We start from the raw sequence: 13320 nt of genomic DNA, 5'->3' as shown, positions 1-13320 counted from the left end.
GTATGACATAAGGCAAGTTGGAAAACACAGGCTTGGCTGAGATAGGCACTTGGGGCAGTATTATAGACTCTCATGCCACTTTTCTTGCTTAGAGCAGACTGCAATGACAACATTGTTGAATATTTGTATTGCAGTAACGTGGTCAGCAAAGTGCCAATCCTGCAGACTCACAAGGACCCTCACAGCAGATGAAGCAGAGGTTCCTGCGTCTGCAAGAAGAAGAGTTTTGATGATCGTCAACTGATAGTCAAGAAAAGACATAGGTCTTCCCTAGGCCATCTAATGACATATGCATGTATCTAGCCAGCTGGATCGGATGGGTAAACTTCTTATACGAAGTGCGAGTTTTACAATGCACTTTACATGGCTGAGATATCTGGTCATTCTTATCCACTCTGTCCATATACTTGTTGTATGCAGGTGGACTTGTGAGCTTCAGCTAACTGACCCCAAACCATGACGAGGGAAATGCACACATCATGGATTGTAGTGAGCACATACAGATGCTGCCTATCTGCGAATTTGACTGCGAGCAGTTAGTTGGAACGCAACGCAGTGCTCTGAAATTTTTGACGTTTCTTACAAACTAGCTCCTGCGGGAATCTTTTGTGGCAGTATCATACTTAACCGCTTGCTAAGTTGCTAGCTTTGCAAAGCTTGCTGAACAGCATTACTCCCAGATAGAAATTGTCCACATAAAGGCTATAACCTTTTTGAAGGAGTGATTGGAGAAGCTCCCATACAGACCTTTCCAAGGTCGCTAGTGTGGAAGGGCAATCGGCAGGATGTAGAGTGGCGAACCTCCCTGTGTACAATCTCAGGCTCTATATATAAGCAGCACTGCACATTTTGGTGTCATTTTTACTCACTATGTGCTGCCTGAACAGCAGTCACCTTTGTGCAGGATCAAGGAATTATCAACAGATATATTCTTTCCCGGGGTATACATCTCTGGAACCAGGCAGACAAATGTTCTACGACAGGGCGAATTTTGAATAACATGTTATGGTATGGATGGTCCCAGAGCAAGGCAGCAGAATTGTCATTGAAATACAGCATACTCTGCAACAGCAAAAACAATCTCTGCTCATGACAGGTGCAAAGATGGCTGTTACCCAAACTGTGGGAGTGTACTAGCACAACAGTATGCCTAGTTTTTGCACTATTCCCATTTTGAACATAAGGCCCAGAAATGTCTTCATCTCCCCAAGCGAAGTGGAAGTCCACCAGTGTGCCAAACTGAAAGCCAAGCTCCCAGGATGTTTTGAGTTCAATGGGCTTTGGCAAAACACTCTGGACAGGTCCATATTGTAGATGTTGTTAGCAGCAGGGGTAAAAGTGATGGTTTCAGTATAAGGACTGCAAGTCAGGCTTTGCGGCCTCATTGATCAGAACATCTCCTGTTCTACCCACCTACCATACAAGGTTGGATCAGGGACAGTGATGGCACGCCCACTGCCAGCTACAGCTTCTCTGAAGCATCTCTTCAGAATCACTTAAATTCCATCCTTCATAGCCCATTGTAGCAAATGTAAAGTGTCCATTTTGGCAGCTCTGCCTGCTGTGCCAAAAGCATGAGTCCAGAAATAGGACACTGCAAGAGTATTACTGAAAACAGAGCAAAACACACCCAACTTTGACAAACTCGGTCTAAGAGTAGGGGGAAAATCCTACAAATTCTGGCGGTTGCCTTTATTGGGGTGCATTTATTGTCACAGTACAAGTCAGGGGGAGATTCAACAGCTGTGTCAAAACTCATAGCTTTACAATGTTTGAAAGACAGATTTAATAAATCTAACTTGTGGAAAATTGGGAGAAGCATTGATTTGACTTTTCTTTGACAGATCTCCAGGGGCTGATCTGCTCTTCGAGGATTGCCTTTCGGATGGACAACTCTATGTACTGGACCTCAACGGGTAATGGAATCCAGGGGCAGTGCCAGAAAGACTGCACCTGCACGTTCCAGGTGTGCCTCGTGAATGGTGGAAAAGTGCAAATCACTGACTACAAGGGCGACTACCTCTTTGTGGACCCATGCAGCGGTAATAAGATCAAGACATCCAAAAACAGAAGCTCTGAATTTGAAGTTCTGTTTCAAAATGGGAAGGTCATGTTTAAGGCATGTAATGGGTTGTTTCTGTCCAGAATTTACTATGGAGGTCCTCCACTGCACACCGTAGAGGCACAAAAGCAATGCTGTGATGTTTTCTGTAATTTTGAACCTGTAGCCTAATGCCTTTGTTTGGTGCTGTGAAAAGGGTATGACATTCATGTAACTTTGAAGATTATATGCTGTTCAAATAAACAAACACACACAGAATGTCCAATATGGAAACTGCAGACAAAATAATGTAACTTTTAATTGATTAACAGCATACAGACAGAAATTAAAGTATACACAACTATCAAAATTAAATGAGAACGCAATAGAACAAATAAAGAATGTTCATAATTGAGATCACTTTTTTGTCTTTTTATAATACAGCAGTCTTTTGTTTTTGAAAGCAGAACATGGCAGGTCAGATTTTTCAATATCTATTTATTTATATATATATATATATATACATATTAATATATGTATTCAATACCTGCATTCCTGCCCTTCCCTCCTGCACTGCACCGTTTAGGCAGCCTAGCGCTAATACAGGCACCGTTACACCAGGGTGCAAGGGTGCCTGTGTTGTAGGCAGGATTGTTTTTATGCAGGAAGATGCACCTTCCTGCACACAAAGAAATCCTGAGGGGTGTTTTCCTCTTTCTGCAGCGCACATAGAAAGATGAAAAAACAAGGAGAAAGAAAGTTATTTCTCCTTGTTACTCCTTCCCTGGGGAGGCGTAAGATTTTGACACATCCACAGGTTTACAAGTCCTTTTAAATCTGGGAATGTGTCAAAAACCATGGGAGTTGCATGGGAACACCCACCGCATTGCCCATGGAATGCCTCCCTTACACAGAGTAAGGCAACACAGCGATTTGCACTGCGCTGTATTACTCCATATTTGTGAAGCCACTCAAATCCATGCAACATGGCTTTGCATCATAAATATGACTTGGAGGCTTGCTTAGTGCATGTACCACGTTGCGTGGTGGAAGCATGATGCAAGGCCTCCATATAGATGCCCCTTAGTATGGAAAATATGTACAAACTAACGAAGACACCATGGGCATATTTGCAGTCGCATAAACATTGACTCAATAAATAAGAACATAAAAAAGAACTAACATGCAGACTTCGTTCTCATTTTCAATGTTTACTAAACAAGTGGAAAAGAGAAATGTAAGTTATTTGGAGTGATACGTAGGATGGGGAATAGTAAGGTTCTACACTTACAGTTTGTGAAGTTGTAGAGGACACTTCACAATCTATCTAAACTGTCAAGAAATATGCAGAGTTGTAAAATAAAATGGAGCAAGAACTCTATGAAAAAAGCAGCAAACCAACATATTACAGCTTTACTTTTAAGTCAAATCATTCAAAAAGGATGATAAAAAATAACAGTTGTTGTGGGAAAAGTTTCCCCGCAGAAAGAAAACTATTACCATTTCCCCTTGATCACAAAACACCCTAATACCCCCACCTACCATACCAAAATATCACTACCACTACCTTTTATCAAAAACATTTTTCCACATTGTTTTTTTATCTTTACTATTTATTTCACCATAACGTTTTCCTTTTTGGTATCTTCTTAAAGCATGATATCTCCACAAGAAGGATGGAAGTATAGGAGAAAAAGATGGAAGGAAAGATTTATGCAGGTAGTGACGGTAGAAAGAAGGAATGAAGGAACAAAATGCAGAATCAATGACAGATCAAAGGAAAGAATAAATAAAAAAGGGGGCAGAGACAGGAAAAAGATGAAAAGAATTAAAAAGGAGGAAAGAAAAAACAAAAAAGAATGGACAGAAGGCAGGGATGAAACAAAGATAGAAGGGAAAATATAGATAAAAGTGAATGGATGAAGTACACAGAGGAAGAATAAATGAAAGAACAAGAGAAAGAAGAAAGCAAGAAAGAAAGTGTTGAGCTCCACTTCCAAATCAGGTATAAAAGGGAAGATGTTTATTTGAAGACGGGAACAAGCCACACCATCAAGATTTCACAATCACTGTGGTCCATCAATAACTGCTCCCAGCTCAAACCATAGAATTCATTGTCAAAAAAAAATAAAGACCAACACACCACCACAAGGTAACTATATCCCATCAGTAATGCTTTAAATGCTCCAGCGTCTTCTGCTCACTGCATCCTCTTCTGACAGCGGTCTTATTTGTCTTAGTTTGAGGATTGACTTATAAATCCCTTCACCTCCATCCCAATTCTCTTTTTTCTCACCATCATGCTTACTGACCTCAAAGATACTGTCCTCCCGAGCCAACCTTGACAGGCTCCATATTTCACCCAGATCCAAAGTCACCCCATTCTTCTTTACTTTGCTGATTTTAAATGCTCCAAAATAGGTGGGTGCGCCCTTCGTAGCCATACTGGGCTTCTTGATGATCCCACTATCACCCCCTTTCTTAATTGTATACATCTTGCACTTCAACCATGCTGGGTTAAGCTTACAAAATGTACTCCTTCCTTTTATACAATGAGAAATGCATTAATGCCGTTAAGAATGATGTGATGAGCCCACAACTTCTCCCTCAAAATCCCTATGAGCAAGAATTTACCCTTCACTGTCCTTTGTGCAAATTTTTTCACCTGTCGGTTCATGAGCTCCACCACCCATTCTTCTGGGGTGCAATGCTATCTTAAAATGGGTGATAAATAGGTCTTTGAAGAAGTCCTTCCATTTTAGAAAGATAAAATTGCACCCCATTATTAGTGAAAATCATTTCTGGGGTACCCTCAAAAACAAACACACATCATAAGAATTCAATGACCACCTTGGTGGAAACAACACTCATTTAAATTGCATAAAACCGTTTTGATGTATAATCAAATAATACCAGCCATGCCTTTCTGCTGGTGGTAGCAATTCAACTGGCCCAATGATATCTATTGGAACACATTGAGATTGTACAGGAGCCAAGCATAAGAAGTGCTAGTACTACAAATATCAGACACAGTAAGGGGCAATGATATCTAGCTCAAGCTTAGTCCAAGGTTTCACAGGAATATCCACTGGAGAAAGAGCTGCCTTCCTGTCAACTTTAGACTTGTTGTTGCAAGCAAACTGGACACAATCTCTTACCACTGCTTCCACCTGTTTGTCCATTCTAGGTCACCAAAACCTTTTTTTTCTCAGCCTCCACCATCCACTTTAGAAAATACTGATACTGCAAGATAGTGTATGTGTCTGGCTGTTTCTGTTAACATCTTCGCCTACACCAGACTTAACCAAAATAAACTGTGACATACAATCCACATCGGCATTACACATTTCAGGTGAGTACTCTATCCAAATATGGTATTCCTCTAACCCTCCTATCCTAGAGGTAGCATGTTCAGAATTATTGCAAGAAAACACCTGCCCTAGGGGCTAATGGTCTGTTCTTATAATAAAAATAAAATCCCAAATATAAAACTTTAAATGTTGGATGACCAAAGAACAGGCTAATGCCTCACGTTGGATTACTGAAGAATGTTCTTCTGCACCACACAAAGAACAAGAAGAAAAAGCTATGGCCCTTTCCTCTCCAGTGCACGCACTTTGCCACATGCTTAAGAGCCACATGCATGAAATAGTTAAATGACAAATAAAGAAGGATAATTGTAGAACAATAACAATACATGTGTCAACATTAATGTCTATTTCAGTCAAATAACTCACTCCGTAATCCATTGCTCCAATTGTTAAACAACTGATGCTGGCTTCGTGTTTGTACTAAAAAGGGTTGATTGTGTTGTGTTCCATTTCCCAAGTAATCCACACTTTAAGTACAGAAGGGATGAGGTTTATTTGAATACTGGAACAGGGACTCTTTTCTGCAGCATAGCTGATGGGGCGGGACTTCATCTCCCAGCTGCCACCATCCAACCCAGCACCAGAAGGAGGAGCTTGCAGACCTCACACTCTTAAGCACCTTGGAACTTCCGTTGTGCAGGATACTTTTCTGCTGCATAGATGCTGGGGTGTAACTTCATCCTCCAGCTGCCACCTTGCAGCCCAGAACCAGGAGGAGGGGCTCCCAGACCTTACTCTCTAAAGTGCCCTGTAACTCCTGCGGGACGCTTTTCTGCCTCATATCTGCTGGGGTGAGATTTCATCCCCCGGCTGCCTCCTTCAGCCCAGAACTAGGAGGAGGCGCATGCTGACCTCATGCTCTTAAGTGCTTTATAAGTCCCATGGCATAGGCCCTGCCCAGGCACATGCCTGGCAAAGACGAGCCACGTCTGTGGTTGGGCGAGACTGGTTAGGGCTATCCCTCTTGGCCTTTCACTTTATTTTGTGATTTTGTGGTGAGTGCTTAGCATCTGAACATCCAGCTGCAATGGATAAGGAGAAACCTGCAACACTATTATTATCTTTTAAGTAGCAACCATTAACTGCAACTATCACAAGCTTTCTTCCGAATACCATGGATGCTTTTAACAGTGAGAGAGAGAGTGCGTGGAAGAAGGTTTTGGGGAACAAAACATGCACTCTCAATGAGCCCAGTCACTGTGGGCCCATCTTCCCCAGTCATACTTTAAATTAATCCATGTGTTTTAATGGCGACCTAGTGATTGATAAGTAATAATTCAATGGACAGTAATGCAAATATGGGTTGTCCCCCACTTAGAGATAAAAAAGGCAATGACTGGCCGGACAACCCACATGCCAGAAGTGCTCCTAATACCTCTAAAGTCCTACCTTCATTAGTGGTTGATACAGCTCTCTCAGGCCGAAGCTGTAGAAAAGAGCCTTTGCCAACAAATGTGCCACACCTAAGTCAGGGGGAAGATCCAACACAATCTATGTTTATTAAGGCGCTCGAGTCAGCCTTGGCCAAACCATTTGACCCTGTGCTTGATCTACTGAGATTTCTAATTAAAGCTTCAAATAGATCAAGGGGTCTCCAAAGCTGCATATTAAGGCACAGGGGCTCTGGGTTATTTATGCAACAACAATGTCTCAAGAGCAGGGTACAGCTATTTAGGAAGTATTGGGAATGTAGTGACTGACTCTCTGGCAGTCAAGACTACCGTCAAACCTGCAGGTGCCAATCTATTGTCAAATAACTCCCCCCATACCAAGCTGTACCCCTCAACCAGGGCACATGGAGATAGCCCATTGCTCACCAGCTTCAGGCCCAAGATAAACACGGTGAAATGGCCATTTGAGTGAGGGCTTTGTCCCTAGACCAAATAATAAGGTTTTGCAGCTCTCACCTGAAGCTACTCCTCTCTTTGTAGTTCATAAAATTGTACCACGCTAATCAATATTCAAGTTGAAAATGATACTCAACTTAAGAATAAGCGGTATTTTGGTGTATAGCTGTGATATACTTTACAGTAACATTATCAATGTGGAAAGAGTAGGTTGGGTGGAGAATGATCCCAAAAGGGAACCTGGGTATTGTGTGGTAATTATTTTTATGGATACACAGCTGGTAGGCTCTCTATGGAACAGGAGTAGGAATTATGTAGGAACACCCCACTGTTGCATCAGGGTGGTACACCATGGATGTTTTTTTACTAGCCATCTAGCACAGTGCCTTTTAGACATACCATGCACTTAGCTCCTATGTGCTTACCTTTCACCATCCCAACACACAACTGTTTCACACCCCTTGAGGAGGTAGATAGGCGTAAGGACTCCATGCCGCTGGTAGGTATAGCACCACGGATAAGCCAAAATATGAGTCAGGAGCCTAAGCTAGACCCAGAGAGGTGGATGTGCCTTGCCAGGGCTTGCAATGTCTCAGGTTTTAAGCGTATATTGGGTCACGCTGTAAAGGGCCCTGGTCCTTTAATTCTTGGGCCGCAAGACGTAGCTCCCCTCGCTACTAGTAAAAGAGCATTTTTGATGCAAACTACATCATGGCCATGAACATTAACACATATTAGGAATGTACCACGCATTACCCCACACACCTGCATTAAATCTTGAATGTTTGTTATGGAACGTGGCAAGCCTTTTATACAAGGTGAACTATGTTGAATGGAATGATCTCATAAGGGATTTTTATACTTTGTGCCTACAAGAGACCTGTGTTTGTGAGACCATATATATTGATGGGTTCATTTCAGTATCCAACAACCCACTTACTCATGACTGGTGCATCATAGGGAAGAATTGTTAGCCCTGACCTCCACTGCATCAGACAAAAAGATTTTTAAAATGTATCTTGATGTCATCAGTGATGTCATTTGAGATGTCATCAGTGATGTCATCAGTGATGTCACTGACCATGTCATGAGTGCTGTAATATGTGAGGTCTAAGCAGTGCATTGTAGGAGCGGAAGTTATAGTTAGCTTAGGTAAATATAACTGCTAAATTTCACTGGTTTTGTATGTGTCAAAGCTGAGCTTAACTATAACGTTGGTGTAACCTTTGTTTTTTTCAGTGAATTTCTAAGGTTTTTTCAATTCCTATTTCCTGACTATAACGACCCTTTAACGTTTGATTTTTTTCAGTGAAACTATTAGGTTTTTCAAAATCTATTTCTAAACTATTATGTATATGTAATCTTTTGTTGCTTCTGTTAATTTATGAAGTTTATTTTTAATATTAATTATTGTACAAAATATTAGGATTTATTATTTAATTAGAGATATTTATTTTTCAAATTTACTCTATTTTCTTTTTGAAACATAAAAACTATGGGGTTAACAGAACTAATCTGAGATAAAGTCCTAAACGTACTACTTTTGGTATTCACAGAAGGCATTTAGTAGTAGTAAAGTTAGCATTTTGTCTTAAGTCTGACTTAAGACAAACTTAAGACAAATTTAAGACAGAATTAAGACAAACTTAAGACAAACTTAAGACAGAATTAAAACAAACTTAAGACAAACTTAAGACAGACTTAAGACAAACTTAAGACAAAATCATAACTTTACTACTCCTAAATGCCTTTTGTGAATACCGAAAGTCGTAAAGTTAGGAATTTGTCTCACATTACTTCTGTGAATCGGGCCCTTAATATCTAGTTAACTTAGAATATAGAATATTCTTGTAAATGTAATTAAATTAGTTTTATTTATTTTTTTGATACATTGTTTGGATCTGCAGTGCCTCTGCAAGCCCGCAAACATAGACAGGAAGTTTTTGTTCTAATCACGTAATCGAAATTAATCCACAATTCCGGTACTGTGGTGTCGACTAAAATTAAAAACAATAGTTTAACTATAATATGTGCCTCTTTTGATTCATGACATCAGGGTAAATATATATGGAAGTATATGATTGGCACTCTATATTTGATTTTTTTTTTAGATGTAGACATTGTACGAGTTACGTGAAATTGCGAATCTACGGACAGGATTAAGAAATCCGCTCGATGACACAGTTAAAACTGATTGGGTACTTTTGGACCCCACCCATATACATGCCAGCCACACACAAAACAGTTATTTCTCTATTGAACTCTGTTCAAAGAGGATCCAGAAGGAGTGGTCATCTGTTGCTGGGAGAAATGGCAGAAGCTTCAACCTCTCAGCAGGAGAAAGATCCACATTGTTCAAGAGGAGGAGGACTAATCTACACCACCTAAACAACAAAGTGATGTTTGGAAACACTTCACTATCCCTTCAGCAGAAAAATATGACTGCCAAATACGTCAAATTGACTATTTGTGGCAAGCAGTTGTCATGAGCGACTGCTAAAAAGTACTCTCAGGGTACTAGAAGCATGGGGAAACACCTCAAGACAATACACGAGAGAGTGTACACTAGCATAATGTGGAAGAGAGCTGGTGCATCAGGGGAGTCTAGCTCTGCTACATCTTCTGGACTACCATCATCTGCTCTACAAATAACTATACCAGCTAGCTGTGCAGAACTCCATAGCATGGTCACTTACAGTATCAACTGCCACGTACTTGTTGTGCCAAAAACATCGCTGTTCATTGATTTGATTGGTTCCTCCAGTTGATTGATAATGCTTTTTGAAAAATGAAGCAAGCTGCTTCTTTGCATTTACCTTTTCTTACAGTTTTTTTTACCCCGTTTAGTTATTCTTTAGGAAATATAAAAACAACAAAAAAATAAAAAAAACAGTAAAAGAAACTTTGAAAAAATAAAAGGTTCTTTTTAGAACCACTATTGGATTCATTTAGGAGCTGACTGTATTTTTATTGTGTCAGTGTATGCATCAGTGTGTGCCTGGGTGCCTGGGTGTTTTGCAAAGAGGTACAAAGACATTTATTATGCATGATTAATAAAAACTGTTTGAATACACATGTCACTTTACACATTTATTTACATAACACAAAATAAGATATTAAACAAGCATTGGCATAGCCAATAGGTCTCGCCTTTGGGGCCTTATAAGTGTTTAGGCAGAGCTATTAACTTTGCCAATGTTTTTAAGCTGTGCTGTAGAGAAGTGTGACTGCTGGGCAGCATGCTGAAAAGTTGTAATAAAAAAGTGCCAGAAGCATTTTTGTTACCTTATATATGACCAAGAAGGCATTATGTCCAACAGAACGACCATATTAAAAAATGTATGTACAATAAAATATTTCCTCATTTTTCTTATGTTCTTGCAATGCTTGTTAAAGTTTTTTTTTGAGAGGGCATGAACAATTGGAGGTTGAAGGTTGTGAACTAGTACCTGTATTATAACACTAGCAGCGGCCAGACGCTAGGGGAGAATCAACAGATGGCAGATTCCGAGAGCAGGCTGAGGTGGTGTTGAGTGATGTTGAGGTGGTAGTGGTGGTAGTGGTGGTGGTGGTGGTGACTGGTGCTGAGACGATGCTGAGGTGATGCTGAATGATACTTAGGTCTTGCTGAGTGATGATGATGTGGTGGTGTACCTTTCCAAAGGTGATGCTGAGTGATACTGATGTGTTGAGTGATGTTGTGGTGGTGCTGAGTGATGCTGTGGTGGCGCTGAGTGATATTGTTGTGGCCCTGAGTGATGCTGTGGTGGTGCTGAGTGATGCTGTGGTGGTGCTGAGTGATGCTGTGTTGGTGTTGAGTGATGCTGTGTTGGCCGTGAGTGATGCTGTGTTGGCCATGAGTGATGCTGTGTTGGCCGTGAGTGATGCTGTGGTATTGCTGAGTGATGCTGTGGTGTTGCTGAGTGATGCTGTGGTGCTGCTGAGTGCTGCTGTGGTGGCGCTGAGTCAGTGCGAGAGAGTCAGGGAGAGAGAGTCAGTGAGAGAGAGTCAGTGAGAGAGAGTCAGTCAGTGAGAGAGAGTCAGTCACTGAGAGTGAGCCAGTCAGTGAGAGAGAGTGAGCCAGTCAGTGAGAGAGAGTGAGCCAGTCAGTGAGAGAGAGTGAGTCAGTCAGTGAGAGTGAGTCAGTCAGTGAAAGTGAGTCAGTCAGTGGGAGAGGGAGTCTGTTAGAGGGAGTCTGTGAGAGGGAGTCTGTGAGTGGGAGTGAGAGAGTGTCTGTGAGAGATTGTCTGTGAGAGAGTGTGTGTGAGAGTCTGTTAGAGAGTGTCTGTGAGAGTCTGTGAGAGAGTGTCTGTGACAGAGTGTGTGTGAGAGTCTGTGAGAGAGTGTCTGTGAGAGTCTGTGAGAGAGTGTATGTGAGAGTCTGTGAGAGAGTGTCTGTGAAAGTCTGTGAGAGAGTGTCTGTGAGAGTCTGTGAGAGAGTGTCTGTGAGAGTCTGTGAGTGAGTGTCTGTGAGAGAGTCTGTGAGAGAGTGTCTGTGAGAGAGTGTCGGTGAGAGAGTGTCTGTGAGAGAGTGTCTGTCAGAGTCTGTGTGTCAGAGCTCACCTTCAGCTTCTCGCTGATTACTGTTGTCTTGCACAGGAACAGAAGTCGCTAGCTTCCCAACTCCACCTACCAACCACTCGGCCCCAAGATATGCTTTGGCGCCAACTGATTAGTGAGGGGAAAGGGGGAAAGTGGATAAAATAATAAACAATAAGAAGAGACTGGTTCTGGACCTTCTGGATTCCTATCTGGAATTCTTCTTCTGCTTTCGGTCTGCTACTGAAGACTCCTAAAGGTAACTAAACACACAACAATTTATTATTTCTCCCTCTCTACTCTATCGTATCTTTTTCCTTTCTTTTCTCTTGTGTTCGCTACCTACCCAGAATCCTGAACTCTGTGCTGCTCTTCCTGTCAGACTCTGACTTCTTCTTTTCTTGTTATTGCTGTTGCTACTTATCTGTAAAACATGTATCTATTAGTCAAACCTTTTCAATCTTTTATATGTTATGCTTCTGCTCTTTCTCTTTTTAAAAACCTACCAGTAGTTTTAATTTAGTGGTAGCTTTCTCTTTCATCTCGTAGTTCTTTCTTTATTCTGCTTTTTCTTTTATATTCTAAGCTGTCGTCTTTTTGATAATCTCTTCCTGTGTTTTCTCTCCTCAGGTTATCACTGTGTTGGGTTAACTCTGGTGAGTCTATCTCGTTTCTTCTCTAGTTTACTTTTCTTAGTCTGTTTGTTGTCTTTTCATCTCTCTAGGCCTTTTCACAAAATTCATAAATGTTTTCTTTTTCTCTTACAGGACTCTGAACGCTTATCGCTGCTCACGACAGTAAGTCTTTAATTATTATTAGCAGTTCTTCATCACTAAACATTATTTGACATTAATGTGCCTGTAAATTCTTCCTATAATTCACTTAGCTTTCTGCTTGTTCTTTTTCAGGGCGCGGCTGAAGTCTTCACTCGTTTTCTGAAGAGACGAGGTGACTCCGTATTCGACTCCCGTAAGTAGTCCTTCTCGGATTCCAAGCATCTTCCTTTCTTCTTCGGTAAGTATCGGATTCTTGTCTAAGAATGGTTCACCAAGGGTTGCTCTAAAAAAAAACTTCTACTCTAAAAGAATTCACTTCAAACTGGGAACACTCGCGGAACCTGACTTCTCTGAGGGAATGTCTTAGTGAAGTGCGCAATACTTCAGGCGTGCGCGCGTCACACAGTCTCTCTGAATTTCCTAACAACTAGACCGCAGACCCCAGCGCCTTAGCGGCCATCTTGGAATTGCGGGCATGCCACCAACTCGACCACTGAAGCTTATTCCACACCGAAGCGCCTCTTGAACTTAATCCCTTGCGCTTCGTTTTGGAACTCACGTTATGGATCCTGACAGTACCCCCCACCAAGGATGGTCCTCCCACTCTGGGCTTGGTTGGATTGCGCTGATAGAAAAGTCTTATTAGTCTAGGAGCATGAACATCTGAATCTAATTCCCAAGACCGCTCCTCAGGACCGTAGCCTTTCCAATCTACCAAATAATACAGTTTTCCTCTAACTAATTTT

General features: G+C 41.3%; 1 long non-coding RNA gene across 1 annotated transcript in view; it reads left to right on the top strand.

Moving 5' to 3' along the window:
- Nucleotides 1-2456, top strand: part of LOC146813613 (uncharacterized) — a 51505-nt gene extending 49049 nt beyond the window's left edge. The window contains exon 3 of the long non-coding RNA XR_014962427.1: nt 1845-2456. This is a non-coding gene — a long non-coding RNA (uncharacterized LOC146813613). The remainder of the gene's footprint in view (nt 1-1844) is intronic.
- Nucleotides 2457-13320: the final 10864 nt, after the last annotated feature.

Source organism: Triturus cristatus, chromosome 6, assembly GCF_964204655.1.
Source record: "Triturus cristatus chromosome 6, aTriCri1.1, whole genome shotgun sequence".
Classification (NCBI taxonomy): Eukaryota; Metazoa; Chordata; class Amphibia; order Caudata; family Salamandridae; genus Triturus; species Triturus cristatus.
The sequence above is the reverse complement of the archived record's forward strand: the minus strand, read 5'-3'. Positions and strand labels throughout refer to the sequence as shown.